The 20,448-nt window shown below is 41.2% G+C and overlaps 1 protein-coding gene across 3 annotated transcripts in view; it reads right to left on the bottom strand.

The window, feature by feature from the left end:
* KMT2A (lysine methyltransferase 2A) overlaps positions 1 to 20,448 on the bottom strand; it is a 76,083-nt gene that overhangs the window by 49,391 nt on the left and 6,244 nt on the right. The window lies entirely within an intron of this gene.

The following is a 20,448-nucleotide window of genomic DNA, read 5'->3' as shown; positions in this document are numbered from 1 at the left end:
ACAAGTAGATAAGTTTACACACACATAAGGAATAACATAAACCATATCATAATCTCTTGTCTACTAAATATTAATAGAGACTGAAATTGCCATAATTGTCAGTTCCTTAACTCAGGAATTGACATTTAGATGTGATTTCTATACATTTGAGATCCAAAGATTCTCAACATGCATTTTATGGCATCAATTTAAAATGCCCTGTGATAAGAGACTTAATGGTGGGCAGCAGCATCTGTGAAAGGGATCATGAATTGACCGCATACAGGATGAAATAATGCATTCAAGAACTTACGGAAGCATCTTACTCTCTGTTATACTTGGAAAAGGCAAAAGGCAAAAACTTCCCCTTACCTCTAACTTTTAACCTGCCCTTTGAAAAAAATCCTTAAGGATTTAACTTATTTTGACAAGTTCTCAAGAAAGGTGGTCTATTTAAACAAACTGACTAACAGAAATTCACTGATTCAGAAACAGTTCTTTCCAGAAAGAGACAAGAGAGACAGAATTTCAAATCCCTGAAACAAAATCCACATACAACAAGAATAAAATAAGGATTGAGAGACAGATTTTCTTGAATCTCCAATTTATACTGATAAGCCTAGCCCCAAAATATGTTCCAACAATTAAAGCCCCAATTTTCCTCTCAAGAGCAAAGACCACATGCATATGGACAACATCTGTGGATTTTCTGAAAAGTTGTTTCCCCAGTTAGTGTAAAGCTAGAGTCAGGTGCTAATCTGTTCAACCACTTATTAATCAGGAATATATGAAAAGATACATGCAACCTTTTAGACAAATTAGCAGGTTCAGCTCTTAAATTTAAATGCTTTAAGAAGCAAAATGTTTGAGTCCAAGATCTTGCAAACTACGCAACTGAGAGACAGTTCTTAGAATCTAAGGTTTTTGTTCTGAAGTTGCTAACATTATTAAAGCATTTAACTATTTAAGAAAAACCTGAAATTATCCTCTTCAAAGGGATTTGTCTGAAAAGCACTATAATTCTAAGAATGTGTAAAACCTAAGTTTAAAGAATACAAGAGTAGGATGCTTTTTACAGTCCTTTCTCTCATCATTAAATTAAATTTAAATTCTTATTATGAACATTATTTGTGAATAAGAATAAATCTACCTCTTCATCTTAAAACAAGTTAGGACAACCTCATACATGTGGGGCTTAACCCCAAATAAATTTCTGGAATGACTTTCAGGGTTTACACTTGCAAACTACAACATTACAAAAAGAGAAGCCCAAACTCACAAGACCCAATTAATCCAAAAACCTGTCACAATAATGGAAATTCCATACTGTTAATTTTTTTTTTTTTTTAAGTAAGCTCTATGCCGAACATGGGACTTGAACTCATGAGCCCCAGATCAAGAGTCGCATGCTCTACCGGCTAAGCCAGCCAGGTGCCCCCATATTGTTAATTTTTTTAAATACACTTTTGGGCAGGAAAAAACGACATTTAAAATAGTAATCCTACAATGTACTTTGAGAAAAAAAGCAGGCAAAGAAAATAGCCCCGTGGTAAGCTGCCTCAAATGCTGAAGAAAAAAAAAAATCAAAAACAATAAAAAAAGGACAGTACCTTAGAATTTTAGAGGGGCCCAGTCCACCACTGGCATGTCCGCACATGACAGGACTAAGGAGCGCGCTCGTGGGCCTCGACTGAGGACTCAGTTCTAGCACTTCCAGGCTATCTGATCTTAGACAAGTAACTTACTATTTTTTTTTTTTAAGATTTTATTTATTTATTTGACAGAGAGAGACACAGCAAGAGAGGGAACACAAGCAGGGGGAGTGGGAGAGGGAGAAGCAGGCTTCCCGCAGAGCAGGGAGCCCAATGCGGGGCTCGATCCCAGGACCCCAGGATCATGACCTGAGCCGAAGGCAGACGCTTAACAACTGAGCCACCCAGGCACCCCGTAACTTACTATTTTTATGTCTCAATGTCTTCGTTTACTGAAGTGTTGTAAGGAGTAAATGAAATAATTTATGTAAATTATGTAATTACATTATGTAAAATCACTCAGAAAATTATAAGGCAACATCCATACTGTAGTTCTTATTATTGATGTGGTTTTAGAAACTGACTGGAGGGGCCAAATGACTTGCCTAAGATCATACAGTTAGTTACAAAGATTTCCTACCAAAATAGTTACAATTTAAAATTATAAATATTTAAAGGAATCAAATAATCTCCAGTACAAAATTTGCTATTCCTAACATGTAAGTTAACATGACACCCATTTTCAGATCCTTAAAGTTTGATTTAACTCATTCTTTTCCTGCATTATCCTCATGGAAGGACATGCTAATCTAGACACTTCACGGAAGACTCCTGGAGGTTTCCCAACACTACCCAGGGACTAACTACACTGCTACATGCATGGATTTTATGCTCCCAGTGCTGCAGGGAGAGAGTTCTAGCAACTATATACATAATAACTAACCGGTGAAGTATCCAACAGGTGAGGTAATGAAAAGATTATTAATCCTTAAAAGAAATGGAAGCGATCCACCCTGCTATGTTCACCATCAGCCACCTGGTGAGGCACGATACAATCCTAATTGCCACGCGCTCCAGAACAGAGTACTCCTGAGCTGTCAAGCGCTAACTGAACTAACTGCCAATGTTTAAATTTCACAAGTACTTTCCAACATGACAGAAAGTGTTAACTCTTTCCTTATGATCTCGCAGTTGGAATAAGAAAAGAATGAGTAGTCAAAAAAGACTCCACCTCCCCCAAGAACTTTCTTTTCACTTGAAATACAGGTTGACTTCTTCAAGCTTGCTTAAAAGTAACTACCCATTGCTTTAATAATCCAGTTAAGCCAAAAACAAAAGCCTGCATTGTTATGTTAAAGAGCTCTAACCTTCTGACTCCGAACTTCAAGTAAGAGCCGTAAAAAAAAAAAAAAAAAAAAAGAATGAACGAACAAAAGAAAGAAATAGAAGGGAAGCCAAATTGAGAAAGTGCTGGGAACGAGCTGCTACAAGAGGGTGCTTGCTCCGTGGAAGTCCTTCCTGCCTCCCTCTCATCTCGCTGCCATCACCCCCTTTCACAGGTGGGGTTCCTGGAAGATGTCGTCAACAAGGTAACAGTGCTGGCCTCCCAAGGATTTAGACTTGCCTAAAAATCAAAAGGCTAAGACAAAATGTCTACCAAAAAAGCCAACAAAGGGAGCTGCAATTAAATTCACGTTTTGCACTGTAGCATAAGCCTGGACAGCCCTGAAGAGAGAAAGGACAGGAGACACCATGCTACACATGATCAAGTATTCCTGGGAACTGGGCCCAAACAGCCATACATCACACATACTTTTCCTTTCAACATGGCTTTCCCTGATGAGCACAGCATTCTAAAGACAGAGTACAGGGAAGAGCCATCAAACCGATGCCTTCTGTACAGTGATGTCCTTGGGAGTCCAGACTGCCAAGATTTTAACACTTTCTTTCCTCCAAACAGAAAAATATCCTTGCCAAGTGGAGCACGGTAAAATACTATTCTGTCCTATTTAGCTTCCAGTGATCAAGAATGCAATGAACCTATCTAATGTCACTTCCTAAATGAAATCTAACTGTATAAATAATAAATGTGTAGAATGTCTGTCTTTATGACCCATACCCCTAACTCTAGGGTAACCAGTTATTTGAGAACTTCTGGCAAACCTTTAGCAAGTACACCTCTGCTAAATTCTACTTTATAAGTACCTTAACATTTGAGGATTTTTATTTTAATGGAAGAATTTTAATTCTTTAGAGTCTGGTTCTATTTGTAAATGATGGGGCAACAGGAATATTTTTTTTTCCACCAGAGAACCTAAGTGAACCCAAAGTAAGTATTCAGATAATAATGTTTACATATGAAATATAAAGAAGACATTTGAGAAAAATACATGAAATTCCGTGTTTCAAGGAATTATGTACTACCAAGCCAACTTTTCAAACAAAGCACTATTTCTTTTACTTCTTCATTCATTCAAAAACCATTTATATGCTTGCCATTTACATGCTATCTGCTCCAGATGCAAAGATAAGTAAGACATGATTCCTTCTCCCAAGAAGTATCTAAAGGCAGACAGGCAGGTGCATGATTTCATTCTTCCTTTCAAAAACCAACGCCAGTGAAGGATAAAATACTATGTAACTCGTATTCTGGAATAAAAAATTGGCTTACCTCTTGGAACAGTTCATTCTTCCTTTTATATTAGTATTCGGTTCATAGAGAAACATTTAACAAATTTCAGAATCCTTCCAAAGGACGGCAATGTGCATTTCCATCCCTCAGTACTGCAACTAGGCACCACTCCAGCATCAACAATCAGAGTTTAGGTAATCGAGACCTAAGCCATCTGCACTGATTAGATGTGACACAGTTCCTAGTAACACCAGTGATCTGATAAACTTTCAGCTGATGCACCTCAACGCCTTTTCCTCCCTACCCCTAACTAAAATACATAGATTTTTAGTTCCTCCCTTAAATTCTTCCCAGTTTACCATGGTCAGAGCAAAAATCACTCACCTGGAGTTCTTCACCTCCCAGGCTAAGGTGGAGGTACCAAAGCTAATTTGAAAACTTTTCTATTAAATAAACAAGCTCAGCCGCTTCCAGCCTCAGATGAGTAAGGTCTAGGATAAGTCTGCTCACTTTCTTTTCTGGCCAGAGACTCATCTGCATATTCGGTCTCCAAAATGTTTAGTCTTAAGAGTTTGAATAATCAAATTTCTTCAACTACAAAGGTTTATCGGTGAATCAACTGGAGATTAACATCAATAACCACAGACAGTATCAAAATCACCCCAATACTCTAATTGTTTGAAATTCTTTGAAATTTGAAGCTTCTAAGTTTTGTTATCATCATATATGGCTTCATCATATGAGGAGGCCACAGGAGAACTAAGAAGATCATGAAGAGGGCGCCTGGGTGGCTCAGTCGGTTAAGCGACTGCCTTCGGCTCAGGTCATGATCCCAGAGTCCCGGGATCGAGTCCCGCATCGGGCTCCCAGCTCAGCGGGGAGTCTGCTTCTCCCTCTGACCCTATCCCCTCTCATGCTGTTTCTCTCTCTCTCTCAAATAAATAAAAAAATAAATAAAATCTTAAAAAAAAAAAATCATGAAGAACAACCAGAGAAGATGAAGAAACTGCACAGAAGCATACTGTGTATCTCAGGTCTAGTTAAAAAGGAGTAACACGGCTCCTTTGGGAGTTTATTCCAGTTAGCTATCACTTCTGCTGGCACATTTCCCTTTCTGTCTCCTGCTTCCAGCTCTAAAACAACAAGGTCTTGATGTTGCATTTTAAAGACATGTACACATAATTACTAGTACTTAATTAGCATAAGGGTTTTTTTTAAAAATGTGCTTACATGTTTATTTCCTTCTCTAGAGTGTTCACTCTTTGAGGATAGGGACAGTGTACTCATTTTTTTATTCCCAGTATCTGGCACAAACTTGGCACTCAATAAATGTTTGTAAAATGAAAATAAAAGAAACACAATTGTTTATAAAACATTAAGTAGCTAAGTAGCTACTGTGGTAATAGCACTGTAGTAGAAAACACTGGTGGACTCCAAAGAATTAGACAAAATGATTCTTCTTTTTAAGAATGCTGTGGGAGAATGTACTCAGGCTAGCAGGACAGACTAAACCAATTCACTGACTGATTCATTCATTCAAATACGTAAGCCCATTTCTGGCTTAAGGGATGAGGACAGCTCATCTAAACATAAAAGACAGCTTCTGCCTTCCAGGACCTGCTAGCCTGTTATGAAGAGATGCTGAGGGGCGCCTGGGTGGCTCAGTCGGTTAAGCGTCTGCCTTCAGCTCAGGTCATGATCTCAGGGTCCTGGGATCGAGCCCCGCATCGGGATCCCTGCTCCTCGGGGAATCTGCTTTTCCCTCTCCCTCTGTGTGCTCTCTCTCTTTCTTTCAAATAAATAAATAAATAATCGTTTAAAAAAATAGATGATTAAGTTAATGGAATACAAGTGTGTTGCCTGCCATGCTGGAGGAATACATGTGCTAATGGAATGAATACGGCAGCACAGCAGAAAGACGAACACAAGGAAGGAGAAAGGGTCGGGAAAGCCATTACAGAAAGGACGAAAACTTAATCTAACTTTTGAAGGATGAGAAATCAGGGTCAGGCAGAGAACAGTTCAAACAAAGGCACAGACGGACAAGAGTACATGGCGTGAAACAACAGTGTAGGACGGCTGAGGCCCCAGCCGATGTGGCAAAGGGGCGTAAGATGCTGAACGGGGATAAAAAAGAGAGAGGCAGGTCATGAAAGGTGTTAAATGCCTTCACGAGTCGGAAGTTGATCTTCAGGGACACGCGGGTCTCATCCCGAAGGCTCTACAGCTCGTCCACAATGCGTTCAGGCAGAGACGCATGATTAGATTTATATTCTTTTTTTTTAAAGATTTTATTTATTTATTTGACACAGAGAGAGAGACAGCAAGAGAGGGAACACAAGCAGGGGGAGTGGGAGAGGGAGAAGCAGGCTTCTGCTGAGCAGGGAGCCCGATGCGGGGCTCGATCCCAGGACCCTGGGATCATGACCTGAGCCGAAGGCAGATGCTTAATGACTGACCCGCCCAGGCACCCTAGATTTATATTTTCAAAAGATCACTATGACAGCAGTGGGTAAGCAGAGATTGCCTTTACAACCACAGGCAGGAAAAGTTGTAAAATGACAGCAGCAACACTGGGGATTGAGGGAAAAGGGCAGATTCCACAGACAGGAAGCAAATGGACAAAGTTTTGATATGAAGGGTTAAGGCAATAGAAAGAATCAATAAAAACTTGCAGGTGTTTGGCCTAGGCTGATTAGGTTTGTGGCGATATTTACCAAGATTGGGATTACGGAAAGAAGAAAGGTTTATAGAAGTGGAAAGGGAGATCACTTCAGATATCTGAATTTGAAATGTCCATCCAAATTGTAAGATAGGATAATGATCTGGAGAAAACACATGATTCCATGAAAAAAAATATATATATACACACACACATATGAATGATGAAACTGTATGTATAAATGCAAGCAATCACCCAAGGACAGAATAATGAGAGAAAAGGAGGGTCAATGGCAGATGCCTATGGAATACCTACACTTAACAACATAAAGGTGAAAGCCAAGGACGGAGATGAAGATGGAATGGCCAAGAGGAAGGTCATGAGTGGTAGGCACACAATAGTCAAGGGAAGGAATATATAGCAAGGGATGGTCAAGCTGGGTAAGGGCCGAAACTCGTACAGTGGGAGAACAAAATTAGGGGGTCACCCCTAACCTTAACACAGCCAACTTTAATGCAGTGTTAGAGGCAGGAGGAGCCAAACTGCAGTGGGTAGAGATGTGATTAGAAAGTGACAAAATGGGGGGTGGCTGGGTGGCTGTCAGTTGAGCCTCTGACTCTAGGTTTTGGCTCAGGTCGTGATCTCAGGGTTGTGAGATGAAGCCCCGCGTCAGGCTCTGTGCTCAGCGGGGAGTCTGTTTGAGATTCTTTCCCTCTCCTCCCACCACCCCCGCCACTCACACAGGCATGCACACACTCTCTCTCTACATTAAATTAAATAAATAAGATCTTTTTTTTTTAAGATTTTCTTTATTTATTTGACAGAGAGAGACACAGCGAGAGAGGGAACACAAACAGTGGGAGTGGGAGAGGGAGAAACAGGCTTCCCGCCAAGCAGGGAGCCCGATGTGGGGCTGGAGCCCGATGCGGGGCTCGATCCCGGGACCCTGGGACCATGACCAGAGCTGAAGGCAGACGCTTAACGACTGAGCCACCCAGGCACCCGAATAAATAAAATCTTAAAAAAAAAAAAGTGACAAAATGGAAATGAGTATAGCCTCGTCTTTTGAAAAAACTCAGTTATGTGGGAAACAAGAGATAGGCACAAGGCAGGGAAAGACCAGCTTGGGAGGATTATTTCTTGAGTAGAATATGTTTATATGCCAAAGGGGAACACAGCAGCAGGAAAGAGACTGAAAATCCTCAAAAGCAAAGCGGCAATAAATGGAAAAAGCACTGGGAGGAGGCATCAGTCCTGGGAAGGAATGAATACAAAGCACAATGGAGGGAAATTCTCTTCTTTTAGGAAAAGGGTTAAGCAAGGATTTAGTCAAAGAAGTTCATGGGCGGGAGTAAGCTGAGAAATTTCTCTCAAAGTACAGGCAAAACTTCGTTTATATAGGTATCTGTCAGGTGAGAAACACAACAGATTTCTCCAGCTTCTCTCAAAGAGGCTTATAACCTACAAAAGTTTTTAAGAACAGAGTTCTGAAGGACATATATCATGGACAATGGCTAATTAATAAATGGGATCGGGTGCCTGGGTAGCTCAGTCCGTTGGGCATCGGACTCTTGGCTTCAGCTGGGCTCATGATCTCATGGGTCGTGGGGTCGGCCCCTGCATGGGGCTCTGCGCTTGGTGGGGGGGTGGAGGGTGGGGTCTGCTAGAATATTCTCTCCCTATGCCCCTCCCCCACTCACACACACATTCTCTCTCAAATTTCTCTTTTTTAAAGATTTTATTTATTTATTTGACAGAGAGAGAGAGAGAGAGCAAAGGAGGGAACACAAGCAGGGGGAGTGGGAGAGGGAGAAGCAGGCTTCCTGCTGAGCAGGGAGCCCGACGAAGGGCTCGATCCCAGAATCCTGGGACCATGACCGGAGCCGAAGGGAGACCCTTAACGACTGAGCCATCCAGGCGCCCCTCAAATAAATCAATCTTAAAAAACAAAGAGAATAAATGGAAGGGCACAATAATGGGGAGAAAATCAGATGTAAGCATTAGTAAAAACTGATCTGGTTGGAAAAGGTAGCCGCAGCAGGCTCAAGATAAGAGACACATGAAGTATCAGAACCTTGTTAATTCTAGGATGGTATGGTCAAAGCTGATACGCTGAACAGCAAGGAGCTACCACCGGTTCTCAGATGTAGAAAAGGCGTAACTCGGAAGTTTACTCTGGAAAAGGTGCACACACACACACAATTAGAGTACGAAAGAGACTGAATAAAGGGAGACCAGATAGCAGTCTACAGCCATGGTTTGAATGGGGCTGGCATTCCTTCACTCAGCAAGCACTTACTGAGAACTGCTAGGCACTGTTGTAGCCTCTAAAGATACACTGACGAAATTCCTGCCCCATGCGGCTACAATTTAGTGGAGACAGAAAATAAACATACAACAAATAAATAAAGAGACCAAGGCAATAGGACCGATGGGAGTTAGCTGTGGGGGTTATTTTCCGTGGTCAGGAAAGGCTTCTCTAAAGTGATGGTTCGCCAAGGACTGGCAAACTGCGGGTCACTGGCTAAATCTGGTCTGCCACCTGTTTTTGTTCAGTCCATGAGCGAAGAAGGGTTTTTAACGTTTTTAAACGGTTAGGAAAAAAAAAGAAGAAGAAGAATATTTTGTACACACGAAAATTATATGGAACCCAAATTTCAGTGCACATAAAGCTTTACTGGGACACCTCCACGCTCATCCGTTTACGTACTGTCACTGCCGATGCGTTAAACGACAGCACAGGTTGAGTGTTACAACAGAGACCATTTGGCCCTTTGCAGAAAAAACTTGCTGAACCCTGGCTTAGGCCTAAATGAGAAAAAGACAGACATATAAAGATCCAGGTGGAGCAGTATCCTTGCTTGACCGAAAGCGCAAAGCCCCAGAGACGGCCATAGGCCTGGCATGTACGCCAGACAAAAAGGGCGGCCTGGCTCTGGAGCAGAATGAGAGAATGAGGAGAGACGGTGCCAGAAAAGCAGACCTGACAGAGGCCAGAGCCTGTACGGTTTTGATGGCCACGGGAAGGAATGGGGATTATTTATTCTGGCAGTGGGGGGATGGAGGGTGAGGCGAGTGCCACTGACAGATTTAAAGAGAGGGAATAATAAGATTGGACTCGGTTCCACTTGGAGTACATAGTGGCTGTGTGAAGGACAAGCTTTAGCGAGGTAAGAACACAAGTAAGGAGATGACAGAATAGTCCAGTGACAAGATTATAATGGGTGAGTCGGGGGTTTGGGTGGTAGCAATGAGAAGTTGGATTTTGGAGGTAGCACAGAAAGAATTTGCGGATGGGTTATTTGGGATATGAATAAAACAGAGAAATCAAAGGTAACTCTTAAATTTTAGGCCTGAGCAATTGGGTAAATGGCAGAGTCATTCCCAAACACAGAGAAAAGAAGAAATCAAGACTTTTTGGCTATGTTAAGTGGAAGACACATTAGATATCCAAGTGCTTCAATGTCTACTTGTTTTCTTGCCTGGGAATAGTAGTGGCTACCTCGGAGAGTGGTCAAGATTAGGTAAAATGATCGATGTAAGGTACTCAGAATACTGGCTAGCCCGTAATAAACAATAAATGCTAACTACTCCTATTATTATTACCCAAATGGAAATGCCAAATATGCACTTGGTTATATAACGCTGGTACTCCAAGAAGTAGTCAGAGTTAGAGACAAAAACTTAGTAGTCCCTGAACATGTAGATGAGGCCTGGATGAGATCACCTAGGAAGAGGATGTAGCCAAAGGCGGCCTCCTAGACGACCCCAACATTCAGAAAAGTGAAGCAGGGGAGGGAAGCCATACAGAATACTGAAAATTAATGACCAATGACTTAAGAAAAGAGCAGGGGAACTTAGTGTTACAGAATCCAAGAAAAGAAATGTTTCAAGAAGGGAGTGGTCAGCCGATTCAACGCTGCCCAGAGGTTTAACAGGATGAGGACCAAGAATTATCTATTCAATCTGGCAAGACTGCGCTCCTGAGGACTCTGATAAGAGCTATTTCAGTAGAACCAGGGGGAGAAAGCCCAGCTACAGTGGCTGAGGAGGAGAGAGAGGTGAGGAAGTGGACAGCAGTGACACACAGCACTTTCAAGGAGTTTTGCTGTGAGAAGGAACCGAGAACTGGGTAGTCGCTGGAGGAGGACATGAGGTCAAGGTTTCTTTCTTTTTTTTTTTTTAAAGAAGGATTATGGGCGCCTGGGTGGCTCAGTTGGTTAAGCAACTGCCTTCGGCTCAGGTCATGATCCCAGAGTCCTGGGATCGAGTCCCACATCGGGCTCCCGGCTCGGCGGGGAGCCTGCTTCTCCCTCTGACCCTATCCCCTCTCGTGCTGTTTCTCTCTCTCTCTAATAAATAAGTAAAGTCTTTAAAAAAATAAAATTAAATAAAGAAAGAAAGAAGGATTATATTAAGATACTTGGGTGCACCTGGCTGGCTCAGTCAGTAGAGCATGGGACTCTGGATCTCGAGGTCCTAAGTTTGAGCTCCACATCAGGCATGGAGTTTACTTAAAATTAATTAAAATCTTAAAAAAAAAAATAATCAGTTTTATATGTTAATGAGACCAATCCAGATGTGAGAGAAAAACTGTGGATGCAGGAGAGAGGTGATAATTGCAGGAACAACCCTGAGGAGATGAGAGGGATGGAATCCAGAGTACAAGAAGAGAGTGGTACTTTCTTTGATTGTAGAAGGTGGCAGAGGATATGGTAGTACTTAAGTTCCCTTTTAACATGAAGGGAAAAACTATTAAATACCTTAAGAATATTTAAAATATCGGGGCGCCTGGGTGGCTCAGTCGTTAAGCGTCTGCCTTCGGCTCAGGTCATGATCCCAGGGTCCTGGGATCGAACTCTGCATCGGGCTCCCTGCTCCGCGGGAGGCCTGCTTCTCCCTCTCCCACTCCCCCTGCCTGTGTTCCCTCTCTCGCTGTGTCTCTCTCTGTCAAATAAATAAATAAAATCTTAAAAGAAAAAAAAGAATCAGTAAATCAGTAAATGAAGAACACACTTGAATTGCTCCCAAGGACAATTCCGTTAATATTAGTTGTAAGAACTTCAACCTTCAAATGACCAATTTCCAAAGTATCTTGCAAAGTACTACAATTTTCGTACTTATATTCACGCTGTATTTTAAGCAGAGCTCAGGAAAAAGAAGTTAGATAGTAAGTTCCATGAGAGAAGGGACTTGTTCATTGCTAGTGCCCCAGTACTTGATCATCTGTCTGGTACATAAAAGATGTTTTTTGAAAAATGAATTAGAGGGGCGCTTGGGTGCACAGTCGGTTAAGCATCCGACTCTTGATTTTGGCTCAGGTCATGAGATTGAGCTCAGTGAGGAGTCTACTTCAGATTCTCTTTCCCTCTCCCTCCCTCTCTGCTCCTCCACTTGCTCGCATGTGTGCTCTCTCTCTCCCTTTCTGTAAAATAAATAAAATCTTTTAAAAAATGAACTAGATTTTCCAATCTCTCTCCATTTCTTACATGTATAGTGATACATTTATGAATGTCACTTAGGGGGAAGGTGAGCCTCATTGCAAGTACTTTTTTATCATTTGTAATGGAAGGAAATATAGTGACGTCTCTAATTCATTTCCAAAAAGTGGAATACAACAATAATTAGAAGGAGAGGGGGAGAAGTATAATATACTCAAGCACAGTCAAATACACAGACATTAAGAGACAAACTTCCTAAGCCAAGATGGTTTCTGAAAGCAACTATCAAGAAATGTATGCAGTTACTGAACTAACATCACAGTCTCTTGTCAACAGATTGTCAGGGGTATTGCCAAGGCCAAACTTTCTCTTATTATTGGTGCATTAAAGAGAACAGTGGTTATTTGAATTATGTAACAGCTAGGAAGAGATTTAAACTGTTTTAGGGGCACCTAGGTGGCTCAGTCGGTTAAGCATCTGCCTTTGGCTCAGGGTCGTGGTCCCAGGGTCCTGGGATCAAGCCCCATATTGGGCTCCCTGCTCATCGGGACGTCTGCTTCTCCCTCTGCCCCTCCCCACTGCTCGTGCGTGCTCTCTCACGCTGTCTCAAATAAAATCTTTAAAAAAATAAACTGTTTTAAATATGATCTCTGCCTGATATTGAGAAATGTTAACGCAAAAAAGTCACCTAGGATTAAAGAGTGCAAAGCAATACTACACTCTTGTTCAATAATAACAGCTGGTAAAATTTTCACCCACGCAAGAATGAAGTTCAGTTTTCAAATATTTAATTCAATTCTACCTAGCAACTGCCACCTGAGAAACAGAAATATTACCCACTTTGTCATTAGAGAAAGTAGTAGTACTCTTCATCCTCATTCCATGTCAACAAGGGCAAAAAGCAAAGATGCTCAAAACAGCCAAGCAAATGAGACAGGTGAACCCCACCCATCTCATAAAGTAGCTCACTGGTAAAAGAAAAAAAAAGAAAAGAAAAGAAAAGAAAAGAAAAGAAAAGAGAAGAGAAGAGAAGAGAAGAGAAGAGAAGAGAAGAGAAGAAAAGAAAAAAGAAAAGGAGAAAAGAAAAAGAAAAGAAAACACAGCAAATGAATATACTACATCAGATAGTAAGCTATACAGATTCTTGGCAATGCCCCAAATTATTTCACAGGATATTAAAAAACCAAACCAAAACAAATCAAGAAAGGTATATTTCCAGACTCCTAGGTTCCAAGTCTGAAGCAGAAGAAATAAGCCTGATATACTATAGAACTTAAGTTAATCATCACCATTCACAGGGTTTATTCTTCTCTGTTTAACAGGAAAGTACCACAACATGGCCAGATCCATTTGAATAGGCTGGAAAAATTAAGCCAACAAACACCAACATTGTTTTCAGAGATGGTTTTTTTTATTACAAGAGGTTTGGGTCCCCCATATGCCAACTTTAAGTAGTTAATTTCATTTTGAGTTATATGCTCATTCGATTGCAAGATTCTACTACAAAATTTCAACTTTCTTCTTCCAGCTTGTTGGTCATATCTTGGTACAAAAGGTAGGGTGCATCTTTCCTTCTGAGAGGACAGATGCGCTGCTGAATGACCAAGAGCAACTCCAGTAACACGAGGTTTTCACAACTTCCTTCTTTCTGAAGGTAAATAGGGTTATCTTTCAGTAAAGTCAGTTTTCTGAAGGAGCAACGTGAAGTTAGATAACAAAAGTGAACATTCTCCTTGGCTAAACAACAAAGCTACCAAGTCAGCCAACATCATTTTCACCTCATATTTTTCAGGAATTAATGTTCAATGTAAGAGTTGGGAAGTTTTGTGTTCTTAATATCTTGAAAAACCAATTGACTCTCCTGACTACCACATCGTATTTGGAAGTTTGCCATCACATTCTGAGAAGCCCACATTATGTGGCATTAACCTATTAAAAAAAAAAAAAAGTCCCTGGTTTTTTTTTTATTACTCCAGCTCTAGAGTCTCTCAAGTAGAATACAGAAACATGACAATTATTCTTTGCCTTCATAATCGCTTGCTTTCCAAATTTAAACCTGTATGACTAGCAATTAAAAGTTCCAGGAAAAGGGGTGCCTGGGTGGCTCAGTTGGTTAAGCGTCCGACTCTTGATTTCGGTCAGGTCATGATCTCAGGGTCATGGGATCGAGCCCACATCAGGCTCCGCAGGGATTCTCTCTCCCCCTCTCTCCCTCTGCCCCTCGCTGCCCCCCCCAAACCGGCTACTGCTCACTCTCTCTAAAATAAATAAATAAAATCTTTAGAAAAAAAAGTCCCAGGAAAAGCATGTATCTCTTATAATTCCCAGAGTTTCTTAATGACACCCAATTTTACGATTTACAACCACCCTTGACTTTGCCACCACTTGCAGAATTCCTGCAAGAATCCAGCTACCTTTGAACTCCAGTCATTTAATGAGATTGTCTGGTTAAGAGTGGACAGCATTTACTATATGAAACTTAGAAAATTCATTATATGTACAAAACCTTAAATAAACCTCATATCACTTCACCTAAAGGAAGGCATTTATATGTAATTCCAGTACTAAAAGTCCTAAAGTGTCAATAACTCAATCAAGGTTTTGGAACAAGGTGGTAGGAAAAAGAGCTGGCGTTAATACCAGCTCTACCCAGGCTCTTGGTAATCTATATGAATAATCCCAATTCACAGTTTTCATTCTGACTGTACAGGAAATGCTTTCTGCAACCCAACATATCTAAAAAGGTTTCATTCTGAGTGATGCAAGCCCTCCACACAGCCTCAAAAGCCAAGGGTCAGAGGCCTTTGTAATCCTCATTCACATGAAGCAAGCTTGTATTAGATTGGAAAGGATTTACAAAGCACTTGTTACAATATGTCCACAAGCAGTGATAACCCTACCAAGGGATATTCTGCAGCACATCTCTTTAAACTACAACTGAAAATGGACATAAAAGCTACAAACACTTATTGGTTTCCCCAGTAAGACCACACCTACTGTTTTCCCCGGTTTTTCTTGATGTTAAGATTTCTCTCTTAGCTCCATTTACTACATTTTTATTCTCCTATAAAACTACTATAATATCGTTTCATAAAGACATTTCTCTGGAGCTTAACTACTGAAAGTTAATTATTGCCACAAATTGACAATTCAAGTCAAATACTTAAGGAGCCAGTAGGGCCCCAGGACCCCTGGGGGAATATTGAGAAGTACAAAACATGATCCACACCCTCTAGGATCTGAATGAAAATACACTTTTTGATTCCCTGAATGAGAGGGTAGCTCGAGAGATCATTTTATACATATATAGGCAGGACAGCACTTTAAAAATTCACCTCCAGAGAAGATGGTAACGTTATTCTGGTAACCTTTTCAACCATCACTATGACAAACATCATCAGTAACGAGTTCTTTACCTAACTACCCTTTCTTTGCTTTAGTGTAGACCTATTTTCTCTTACTCTTGGACCCGTGGGGCTGGGAAACAGCTGGTTACCATTCCTAATAATGGACCCTTTTAAGTCTTTGGAAGAGTTATTAAATTGCCTCTTAACCTTTCATTCTCCCAACCTTTCCTCACAGGACTGACTTCCAATCATATAATCATCTTTTGAGTCTCCTCAGAACCGCCTCCAACGTCTCCTCATCCCCTTTAAGTTGAGGAACCTAGAAACGGAAACAACACTCAAGTAAGGGGATGGTCAGCGCTGGCATTATCTACATAAAAGACGATGGTATCCTGTCAGGACACCTCAACATCACTTGTAAAACCCCACTTAGTACTATTACAGAAATGTCCTCTGATGGCTCTTAGATGTTCCTCTGGCACACCTGAATTCGTTTACTTTTTTTTTTTTTCCAGAGATGGGGGATGTGGGACAGAGGGAGAGGGAGAGAGAAAATCGCAAGCAGGCTCCATGCCCAGGTGGGCAGCTGACGGAGCACTCGATCTCATGACCCTGAGATTATGAGCTGAGCTGAAATCAAGAGTCGGATGGATGCTTAACCCACTGAGCCACCCAGGAGCCCCAGTTCACTATTTTTAAAAAATCACTCACAATTAGCCTGCTAATAAGTCTTGTACAACGTAACAGCTTTGGTAACGCTGTCCTTGCAAGATATTCCTAAAAGTTGTATGTGTATCAAATTTTCAATTCAACAGATATTCACTGATCACCTTCTATATGGAAAGTCACCACCATAAACAATATAAAACACAAACGGTGACTTAGAAATGGTCCAAGTCTTAAGGACATCACAATCTAATGGGGGAAGACAGACATAATCAAAGATATTTACACCAGGGGCACCTGGTCGGCTCAGTCGGTTAAGCATCCGACTCTTGATTTTGGCTCAGGTCATGATCTCAGGGTCGTGAGATGGAGCCTCATGTTGGGCTCCATGCCAGGCATGAAGCCTGCTTGGGATTCTCTCTCTCCCTCTGCCCCTTCCTGCTCGCATGCATGCTCTTTCTCTAAAAATAAACCAAAAAAGTATTTACACTATAAGGTAACCTGGAGTAAACTCATTAAAGGTAGGTATTAAGTACAGTAAGAAAACGGGAAAGGAGAAGTTGAGTTTCCACTATAGCAGTGGCATCTGTAAAAGCTTCTAAGAGGTGGGATCTGGGGATCGAGCTGAGCCACGAAAGATGAATGAGCCGGAGGCAGGACAAGATGGGCAAGACTTTAAGGCAAAGGAGAGGCATTGGCAAAGGTATAAAGGCAGGTACACACAGCCCGTGGAGAACATCCACTAGACCGGTAGTCCAGCACGGCTGAAGCACAGAAGTGAGAATGTGTGTTCGGGAGATAATGCTCAAAATGCAGAAATGTAGGCCAGCTAGATCATGGGGGGCTGAGAATTTTAAATCTTATTTTATGTTCAGTGAGGAGGCAAAGGGTTTTAGGAATACAGTGACATAATCAGATCTATATTTAAGAAAACCACTGGCAACGCTGTATATAGTGAAAAGGAAGGCAGGGAGACCGGTTAGGAGATTATGGTAATAATCCATGCAAAGGTAATGGAAATTTCAAGTAGGATGGTAAAAACAGCACAGCAGGGCCAGATTAAACACTGCAATAGCATCAGCGACAAGCCTCACAAACTGACTGGAGGGTGCGCGGAGAAAAGAGGTAAAGATAGCGACAGAGAGTATGAATGAGTGTTCCAATGGATACGGGTTTAGATTTGAATTCTAGCTCTGCCGCTTAGTCGCCATGACTTCGGGCAAACTATCTAGCTTGCCTGTGCCTCAGGTTCTTCATCTGTAAACGATGAGGTGTATTCGGTATTTCAGCAAACCTTTTTTTTAAGAGAGAGAACGCAGAACTGTATGTTTCCTCCTTAAGCGTACTACCCTCTACTGGTTATTCTTAAACTTTAATCTGTTTTTGACTATTCTACTTGTGGTTCTTTTTTATTTCTCAAGCTAAGCTCCAACCCCCAGGAACTGTAACCTACAACTCAGCATTTCTTCTATAATTAAATTATTAATTGTGTTGATCTCTGTAGACCAACACTTAATTCTCCCTGCGCTGACATTTGAGAGCAAATGTCAACTAGTTACCAAGTACAGACGAATGGAGCCGAACCCGGGGGCCGAGGACCATGAAGAGCCTCAGAATCATTGCAAAGGATCCCTGAGTACTTACACTCATACACAAAAAGGTAAGGGACACTAGTTATGGAGACCAAGAGTAGCAACCCCAACATAGCTGCCTTGGCCTGATAACTATGCAACTCCTGGAGGCACTGAATTCCTCGGTGTCCTACCTGCCTATTTACTGTCTTGTTCTCTCTCTTCCCTTTTCTGCCTTATCTCTAATTATGTTCTCATTGGACACCAATGGTACCCCCTGTTGCCGAGATGCATAGCTGGCCTTCAGTTTGGTTATGCCTAGCTTACAAATGAACTTGACAACCAGACCCAAATCAAGACATTCTCCCTTCCAAGTACTAACCAGGCCCGACCCTGCTTAGCTTCCGAGATCAGAAGCGATCGGGCGCGTTCAGGGTGGTATGGTCATAGACCCAAATCAAGAACATTCTAAAGTCAAGATTATAGCTCTCACATAGGTATGTATGTGTACACATATGCATGTATACATCAGAGTAATAAAACCCAGTTATCTTGATGGGAAGAAAATATTATAGCCCTCATGGCCTTTCAAACTTTGAGTCCTAATAATAATTAGGGATTCTTATGTACCAGGCAAATTGCTAAGTACTTTGCATGCATAATTTCAATTAAGCCTCACAATAATTTTACAAAGCTTGATTACTGCTAATTTACAAATGAAGAAACTGAACCACGGAGAGGTTAAGAAACTTTTCCAAGGTCATCCAGCTAATAAACGGGGGAGCAACCATTTGAACCCAGGCAGTCTAAATCCAGTGCCTGTGGTCTTAACAGCTCTTAATTACTGTGTTGTACTATCTCACACTATTACAGATTAGATAATGAGATTCTCCCCCTCCTTTATAAAGGTATTTATATATGCACAAATAAAAAATCCTAGCCCGAGAGATTACAAAAGGATTTCCTCATTAGCTGAGCTTAGAGAGATGTTATCCACATGGTTTTACTGCTTATAATTAAAGGCAGTAATCTTGGAACAATGTTGTATGTTTGCATTTGATCTAAAAATTAGTCAATACTCATGGATGGACAGAATTTGAATACAGACATGTGTAAATATTTATTCCTCTGGGTGTAGATACGTATTGTAGAGATATTTGTGATTAACTTCTCCTCAGTTTTCCAAACAGAGATAGTACAAAGGAGCGCTTCCTGGAAAAAAATGTTCTCCAACAACACTCCTCACAAGTAGTATTACTCTCCTAACTCAAGACAGAAAGCCACAGTTACTTTGATGCTGTAGAAGGAGAATGAAACAATGATGCCTCAGCAAAGCACCGATCATAAGGGTTGGATCTGGCTAAAACCGTTCCAATGTTAGAAAGGTTCATGGCTCTGGCTGCTGAAAGACATGAAAATACCTACAGCCAAGCATCCCAACCAAACATAACAACAAAAATGCAAGAGATAAAATATATGAAAGAAACTCCAACTCTAGAGATAAATGCCAGTGGAAGAGATCTGCCCCACTGGTGGGACACAAAGCATTGCTGTCGTGATAATTAAAGGTAAGTTTTCTGGGGAAATCCCTTCAGTCTATTTGTCAAATAGAAAAACAACTACTCATTTCAAAGGAAGGGGAATTTTCATAGCCAGTGCAGAAAACTGTCAACTAACTCTTACATTTCTATCTCTATTTCTTTAAAACTAAAGCTCATTAAAGATGTCCAACATCTAAAAAGTGAAGCCAAGTTTGGCCCCTAAGAAGTTTTGTACTAATCCTACAAGGGGACTTATGTCATCCCAAACAACTACAAATCACACGACAAAATTCATCCTTCAAATGCCTTGGTCTTTAAAAAGCAACCGTCTGGCAGTGGCTACAGCCTCATGGGTCAGCTTCCCCTGGTGTGTAACCTGACAAGGTACAAAGCTCACTGAAATATTTAACAGTGGTGGTATGGATTTCTTGGGATAGGTCAAGAAAAGCAGCTCATCCTTTTTAAAAACATAAAGAACCATTTTATGGGATGTCATTCCCTCAGTTCAAGAGTCTGTGCATTTCCTCGGGGCCTTCTCGGAGATCTTATTGAGGGGGAAAATGAAAAGGCCAACAAAAGGACCCCTTTTCTCTCCCTATTCCCAACATAATCCACCTCGGCCACAGGGCCAGTAGCATCCACACTGTCATAAATGCCAGCAATTAGAGAATTAGGCCATAAAACCACCCACTCAGGTATAAGAGCGCAGGCCTCCAGCTTTATTTAATGCATGCCATAAAGATCCTGTACTTCCTTCTTTCAGGCCTTCTTCACAACCAATGAAATGACAATAACAACAAAAAAGTAACCCTTTGTCTGCCTGCCTCATACTGATGTGATCAATGAAACCATCTGGGCCCAGGTGAAGGATTTAAGATTCCTTTTTCCTAATAAAGACTGCATTTCCTCTAGCATGCCGCATTTAGATCCATTAAAGGATAGGCTGCATTTTGAGCATTCGTATACTGGAAACTAAAGTGGAATTATTCTCCCGTCTTCTGAAACTACTCTAGAAGCCTAGCCAATTCCCAAACTTCGCAAGAAAAACTGGAACCTACAAGAGTATTCCTAATTAAC

This window comes from Mirounga leonina, unplaced genomic scaffold (genome assembly GCF_011800145.1).
Source record: "Mirounga leonina isolate KUSES-001 unplaced genomic scaffold, KU_Mleo_1.0 Mir_153, whole genome shotgun sequence".
NCBI classification, from domain to species: domain Eukaryota; kingdom Metazoa; phylum Chordata; class Mammalia; order Carnivora; family Phocidae; genus Mirounga; species Mirounga leonina.
The sequence above is the reverse complement of the archived record's forward strand: the minus strand, read 5'-3'. Positions and strand labels throughout refer to the sequence as shown.